This window comes from Doryrhamphus excisus, chromosome 5 (assembly GCF_030265055.1).
Source record: "Doryrhamphus excisus isolate RoL2022-K1 chromosome 5, RoL_Dexc_1.0, whole genome shotgun sequence".
In the NCBI taxonomy this organism is placed as follows: domain Eukaryota; kingdom Metazoa; phylum Chordata; class Actinopteri; order Syngnathiformes; family Syngnathidae; genus Doryrhamphus; species Doryrhamphus excisus.
The window spans coordinates 5948884-5956748 of NC_080470.1; positions in this window are offsets into that span (position 1 = coordinate 5948884).

Consider the following 7865-nt stretch of genomic DNA (forward strand, 5'->3'; position numbering starts at 1 on the left):
CACAGGGCACATATAGACAAACAACCATTCACACTCACATTCATACCTATGGATAATTTGGAGTCGCCAATTAACCTAGCATGTTTTTGGAATGTGGGAGGAAACCGGAGTACCCGGAGAAAACCCACACATGCACGGGGAGAACATGCAAACTCTACACAGAGATGGCCGAGGGTAGAATTGAACCCTGGTCTCCTAGCTGTGAGGTCTGTGCGCTAACCACAAGACCGCCGTGCCGCCCATCATCACATTATGCCCAACCAAATTATGAATACATTTTCTTACATTTTTTTTTTTACAAAATGTTATAGATTTTACTTTTGAGCACCATTGCTCCTTAAATGTTTATTTTGAACAATTGATAATCTTATTGTATAGGTAAATAAGGAGGGGTGCATTTGATGTGGTGTTTTAAATGTGTTTTTTTAAGTGTATGAATGAATAAATGATGTGTTGTGGTTGACTATGGCCTATTCTTGGTGACAAATATTGACTTATAAGCTGTAAGTAGTGTTATGGTCACTAGGTGTCAGTAACGTTACATTGATGAGCATTAGATTACATGACCTTCACGCTACATAGAGTCAACCATGGCATATCAGACATAAGGTTTCCTCTTATTCCATGTGGAAGTGGTAATTTTTTGGCTTTTTACCTTGTTGTTCTTCCCGACTTCATTTGAAACCTTTTCTTAAGTTTAGAATAAACAAATTGGAGGCTAACTAGTTAGCTCTGTAGCATGCTGTGTATAAATCGGCATCTGTTTCTTATGCAGACATGGTTTAGTGATAAAAGAAGTAATCCTTGTATAAAAGTGACTATAGGGGTGCTATTTCAAGTATACAGGGTGGTAGAAATTGTATTTAGAAAGTCATAAACATGTTCTCTATGCTCTAACTATGAAAATATTCCATTTATCTAAATTGAATCCTACTTAGCGGAAATCACATATCACCTATCTTATTTTTCTAATTCTAATATTACAAATTTTGTTGCTTGAGTATAACTACCAGTAACTAGGTCACAGATGCCTTTCAAAAGTTGAAGAGATATTGAACTGTGCAAGCGGACAGTTTTCTCTTTAGTCTACCGTTTTCATCTGGTTTCTCCAACCTCTAAATGCTTCATTATGTTCGCCATCCAGTCACTCAATTCATCTGTTTGCTGTTTACCGTTGGGGAAATAGCACAATCTGTTTTTCTGGCTAACTATCTTACAACATTGGTATACAGTTACAAATCAATATAACTAAGTATTGTTGGCAACAAACAATAGTGAATTATAATCGAATCCTTGGATAAGTTTCATTCATTAGCTGCATTCGCCTCTGAACGGTTAGTTCAGGCTCATATCTTGCTTTAGCTGCGCCAGTCACGGTCAGGCCTGTCAACCAATAGCTGTCAAAAAATAGCTCAGCCATTCTGTCCGGTTGCCTGAGTGTCCACCGGAGCAAAGCAGTGCCACCTGTTTGCTAAAGATAGGTTTAAAAGCTGACTTCAGACACAGATGGACAATCCCCATCACTATCACGTGTTCGCTATCAAGGTTACAGTCTGCTTTAAGTGTGACTGCCTCGGAAGACTTCATCATCATTACCTCATTTGTGCTTGCTGTCCAGACTGCCGGCTGTATCATATGGACATAAAAGAGCAAAGACTTTGGTCACTTCTTGATATGGAAGGACATAGCAGTGCACGTTTCTGACAGTGTCAGCCATTGGACTGGACTTCCTCCTGTCATTTTCAAACATCCTGAAGCCGGACAGATCCTGCAGATGGTGGGTTGAGGGAGATGCAAGACTGTATACCATTAGTGGGATGTCACTACCTTGTTTGTGAAGTCATTTGAGGCCTCAAGTTTCGCCAACTTGAATACAGTCCCAAAATCTTGTTTTAATTTTGACTTTAAATGGGTCTTCACAAAAAGAAGAAGAAGAAGAAGGTTGCTTGAACTGAAACCATTGACCACAAAGCATTTTGAAAATGATACTTATGCTCGTATACCAATTATGCTATCCTATTCGGCCCTCTGTATTGAATTGTGGACTCCTATTGAGCAGCTACACATGAAACCCGAATAGAAAGCGTTGTAGATCACACCCACTCCACTTGTGTGGAAATATGGGGTAATAACTATAAAAGCAATCTTCACTCGCTAAATGTACTGCAAAAAAAGGTCAGTAAGGATAATTCAGAATGCCGCCTACAGAGAACATACTAACTCCTTATTTCTAAAAATCACAAATTCTAAAACTTGCTGATATAGTTAATCTTCAATCAGCTAAAATAATGCATAAGGTTAAAAACAACCAATTACCTAAAATGTTATCTAATACTCCTCTACAAGAGAGGAGAAATATGATCTCAGGGAAGAACAACATTTGAAACACTTATATGCTAGGACTACGTTAAAAAGCCATAGCATTTCAGTATGTGGAATCAAACTATGGAATGGATTGAGTAAGACCCTCAAACAATGCACAACGATGAGCCAATTCAAGAAACAATACAAGCAGTTGATGTTTGCTAAATACAAGGATGAAGAGTCTTGAACCAGTCATGATGTGCTATATATATCACTATATTGACACTTACTATGGTACCCATTATGTCATTGGATGGTCATATCACCTCGTACTTTGGTACAGGACAAAAAAATTAAAAAATTAAAAAATTAAAAAATTAAAAAATTAAAAAATTAAAAAATTAAAAAATTAAAAAATTAAAAAATTAAAAAATTAAAAAATTAAAAAATTAAAAAATTAAAAAATTAAAACATTAAAACATTAAAAAATTAAAACATTAAAAAAATACCTGGACATGCCAATTTAAGGAAGTCTATCTCACTGTGACATCACAGTGAGCCGGTGTTGGAAAAAACTCTTGCAGTTGCATTCAGAGCCAAATGTGCAAACTTCATTATCTGAAACTTTGGCGTTGTTTAAAACGAGAATACAACATTCTAGCAACATTTATAGGTCAGAAAAGTGGAAAAAGCACAATAGGTCCACTTGAAATATTTTTGCAAACAGTGTCGACAGTGATGTCATCGCTCTATATAGTTTAATGATGGAATGACTTTTTTCAGTTTATACTATACAGTTGGTTATAGTATAGCTATAGTATAGTATCGTATATAGTATAGCTATAGTATAGTATAGTATATTGTATAGCTATAGTATAGCCAACTGCCAACTGTATAGTATAAACTGAAAGAAACTGAAAAAAATATATTATATATAAACTGACCAAACTGAAATGTCCTATTTTCCCAGGACATGTTCTGTTTTCAAACCGTATCCTAGTTGTCCTGTTTTTTTTTTCAGAATGTGATGAAAATGTCCTGGTTTTAATACTTCATATATTTTTTGTCATTTCTTTGTCCAGTTACACGTTAGAGTTATTCTTTTCTTATAGACTGTTTTTTGCCAATACAGAAGAGACATTATGACATCATTCAAGAAATGAAGCTCATTCAGGTTACCTACAGTTAGCTGTATCAGATTTTAAATGAAAATACACGCGGTCCTTCTTCATACAGGAACCGAAGTCCTGTTGCAAATGTTATATGAAAAGATGAACCCAAGCATTGGAGACAGAGACAGACCTGAGGTCATCATTGAGACTTCCAGACACTTTTAAGCTGACTGCCTCTTGGACTCGATGGAAACCCAAACATTGAACTGGCCAAGACAAAGGTTATGTCCATGAGGATTATATTATGTAATAAATGTGACATAATGCATGTCTCCAAATTTTTTTTTATGAACGACTTTAACTTTATGTAATAAAATTTCCCCTGAAGCAATACATGCTTTTTCCTGATTACAACCTTTTGTTGTCACATGGTTTGGAAAATAAAACAGCTCAATTGAGCAATTTTAGCACTTTGTGTTAAAAGTTATTGTTTTCCAGTAATGGGTAATCTGATTAATGATCATTTTGAGTCATTTTGATTCCTCAGCACATAGTCCATCTATTTTCTGTACTGCTTATCCTCACGAGGGTCGTGGGCATGCTGGAGCCCAGCTGTCTTCGGGCGAGAGGCGGGGTACACCCTGGACTGGTGGCCAGCCAATCAGAGGGCACATATAGACAAACAACCATTCACACTCACATTCATACCTATGGACAATTTGGAGTGGCCAATTAACCTAGCATGTTTTTGGAATGTGGGAGGAAATCGGAGTACCCGGAGAAAACCCACGCATGCACGGGGAGAATATGCTAGGTCTCCTAGCTGTGTGGCCAACATGCTAACCACTCGTAAACCGTGCAGCCTTACCCCAAAGTATATCAAGTAATTAATCACGAATGCTTTAAAAGCCTTAATTTAAGTAAGTAATTTTAAGTATGTCTACTATATTGGGTAATACAAGTTAAAAGGTGACTATAGGGGTGTTAGTTCATGTCTAGAATGCTCTAATGTTATTAACAACCATATTTAGGAGGTTATAAACAGGTTTTCTGTCCTCTAAATACAAAAATATCTGATTTATAAATTAGGACTATTACTTCACGGAAATTCATTTATTACGGTCTGGAACCAATTAAATTCCTTTTTTCTGGTATTTATTGACATTTATGAAGGACTAATTGCTGTACTTATTCAGTTGCCCAACATTGACTTTTATTCTTCAAAGAAAAACAAGGTGTAGAAAGTGATGAAGTCACATACTGTGAAGTATCTGCTGATGAACTAAACACTACAAGATGGTTGTTTATAGACTAAATTAGAAGGAGTTACAAAAAAAGCTGACTTCATCTCCACTTCTGCCAATGTCTTCTCACTCTGTATTATTCGTCTGTGTGTCACTGCTGGTGGATCTGAGCTACATAATCATGTTGTCATCATAGAGACTCAGGCTGCTTGTCGACTCTAATTGCACTGTTTTTATATTTACAGCATTGAGGCAAGGAACTTGAGCTTTTCTAAGTCTTGTTGTTCATCTGTTCTTTTGTCTTGAACGAAAACGAATCGGGCACCAGCAGGACAAATAAGAAGATACACATTGGTGATCAACACTGGTGAAAGGAGACCAGAAATAAACAAAACAAAAGCACATTGTGGTGAGACAAACGGTGAATTCTCAAATGTGCTTGGTTATAACAAATTTCAAATATGTTGAAGGAGAACATTTGATGCTCAAACCTGGCAACTTCCTATAACACAGCTGGCTTCTCTGATATTTGTGTCCAATTGAGGAATCTTGTGATTCTTCAGACTAAACAGAACTGTAGCAGCAACCTGTGTGGGCAAATTCTTCACCACAAATATTTCCATTACATTTCAAATACTGTAATTAAGGCTTTCTTTAAAACGTACAGCAAATGTCCTCCAAATACCTTAATGAGTCATGTCTTTTAGGGTCTTACTCATAAATATCAGGAGTGATGTGGGTTCTGCTATTCATGCTGTTCATGCAAAATGTCTAGTTTTAACATGACACACTGTTGTTTTCACCTCATTGACAGCAAATGGTTCTTTTGGCTCTTCTTCTGATGATAACGTTGATGGGAAACAAAGACAAAAAAATCTTGCAGGAGGGAAGACTGAGAACCCACACAATAAATTGTTGTTCTTGGTCATAAACACGCTGAAAGAAGCTGACGATTTGCTTGGTCCTGAACATAAAGACGACTTGTTTATGGGGCAACAACACATGACCCAATTATGTTCAGTTGATTTGTGAGTATGACCTGCTAGCTGCATTTGCTGTCCTTTTAACAGAAGCACCTTTCAACTCGCTATTGGCAAGGATTCATTTCAAACCCAAAGAGATGATAAGGGTGATGACGGTGATGCTGAACATCAGTTCAGTGACGTGTGGTAAGGTTCATGACTGGTGAGGCCTTGATTTTAGTGTATGATATTTCTCTGTATTTTATTCTCTGATTAGAAAGATTAACAATAAAGGCGGCTGCACGGTGGAGGAGTGGTTAGTGCACAGGCCTCATAGCTAGGAGACCCGAGTTCAATTCCCGAGTGTGGGACTCCAGTGTGGGAGATACTGTCCATAGGTATGAATGTGAGTGTGAATGGTTGTTTGTCTATATGTGCTCTGTGATTGGCTAGTGACCAGTCCAGGGTGTACCCCGCCTCTTGCCCGAAGACAGCTGGGATAGGCTCCACCACCCCGCAACCCTCCTGAGTATAAGTGGAAGAAAATAAATGAATGAATGAACAATAAAGGCATTAAACAAGCTGTATAAAAGTCCTTTGTAAATATTACTACAAAAGTTATATATTGGTGCCATGGTGACAAACAGAAACTGCCACTCACCAACTGCTTGCCAGTGCACTCAGATGTACACTCAGCTCAGAGCTTTGTTCCATCATCATCTCAACATTCTGCCCTGTATTTGATCAGGAAAGGTGCAAATTCTGAAATTTTGGTGACCTTTTATCTGTCTGGATCAACCGTAAACCCTTTGAGAATGTTGGTGCGCAGTAGTGGTCGTCTCCATGTTCCATCTTTGTCCACAGAAAGTCCAGGTCAACGGGAGACCGTCTGCACATTAAACCCAAGGTCAAACAGACACCTGCTGCCAAGACAAGCAGCCGTATAACTGACAGGCGTTAACACTCCTGTAACTACACTGCTAAGATGCGTTAAACACGCTGCACTGCTTTAGGGTGTGGTGCTTTTCTGCCACAGCACACTTATGACTGCATCAGAGCCCATTTGCACTGCATCATCTTCCCACCTGTGACTTCTTGCCTCCCCCAACCTCTTCTCTTTGTCTCATCCCGTTTTAAAACAAAGTCACAGTGGGGGCCGACGGCTGGAGCCTCCTCTCGCTTATCGCCGCACAGTCAGACCACTGACTGGTGCCGATGAACTTGGCTGGAAGGAATCCGCGGGCGGCTCCACTTGGCTGAGCAGGGCTAATGAGTCAGAAAATCCCACAGCCAGGCCTTCAGGGTTCACCATGGGCATCAGGGGAAACAGGTAGTTTAAGAATATGCCTGAGGATAAAGTCAGTTCCATGGGTTGCTGCAGAAAACAGACAAAGACTTTTGGGCAGAGATGAAAACCCTATGATGGCATACATGAATTAGGAAGAATAAGCTGAGGATATATGAGGCAAGGATTACCTCTTTGATCACTAAACCATGTCCGTACCAGTGAGGTTGGGGGATAGCCAGGTGCACTCTGTTCATCAAGCTGCTGCCAACCCCCCACCAAGCTGCCCCGGAGGTGTGAAATGCCCCAATCCCTTTCATACACACCCCATCACACAGCCGACCTACAGCAGGATAACTTGAGGCAGCAGGAGGGGGAAAAAAATCACAGAACAAAAACCAAAACAACTACTACTGAAGTTTGTCAGTCACCACCATATTGGATGTGGCAAGAGAGAATGGGGAAGATGCCTAATTCATGTTATGCATGGAATTGTACAGTCCCAACAAAATAGTCATTACGGCATTAGGTAAAAAAAAAAAAAAAAAATTTTGATTGCATGTGGCTATTATAGGCTATTATAACATAATTTTATGAACAGAATAACCAGACTCCAAATACTTTGTAGGAAGGCGCTTTATTAAGTTGGGTCCATTTTCTTGCATTTTTTAAGGGGCGGATCTGTCACATCCACAACAATCTCAATGATGTGTTTGCATGTAAATCTATTGCAGTCTCTACGTTTTTTTACGTTTTTTTTTTATCGAGTACTCATAAAAACTCAAGTCAGTAAAAGGAATCGAGTTTCCCATCGCTATTCTGGAACCAGTTTACCGCAATCAACAATGCATTACTGTACATGTGATTTCTTTGAGTTTCTCTGGAATATAAAATGTGGAAAAAGTGAATCAAAGTGATTAAATTCTGAATGCACTGTAAAAAGAAAATATAAATGAGT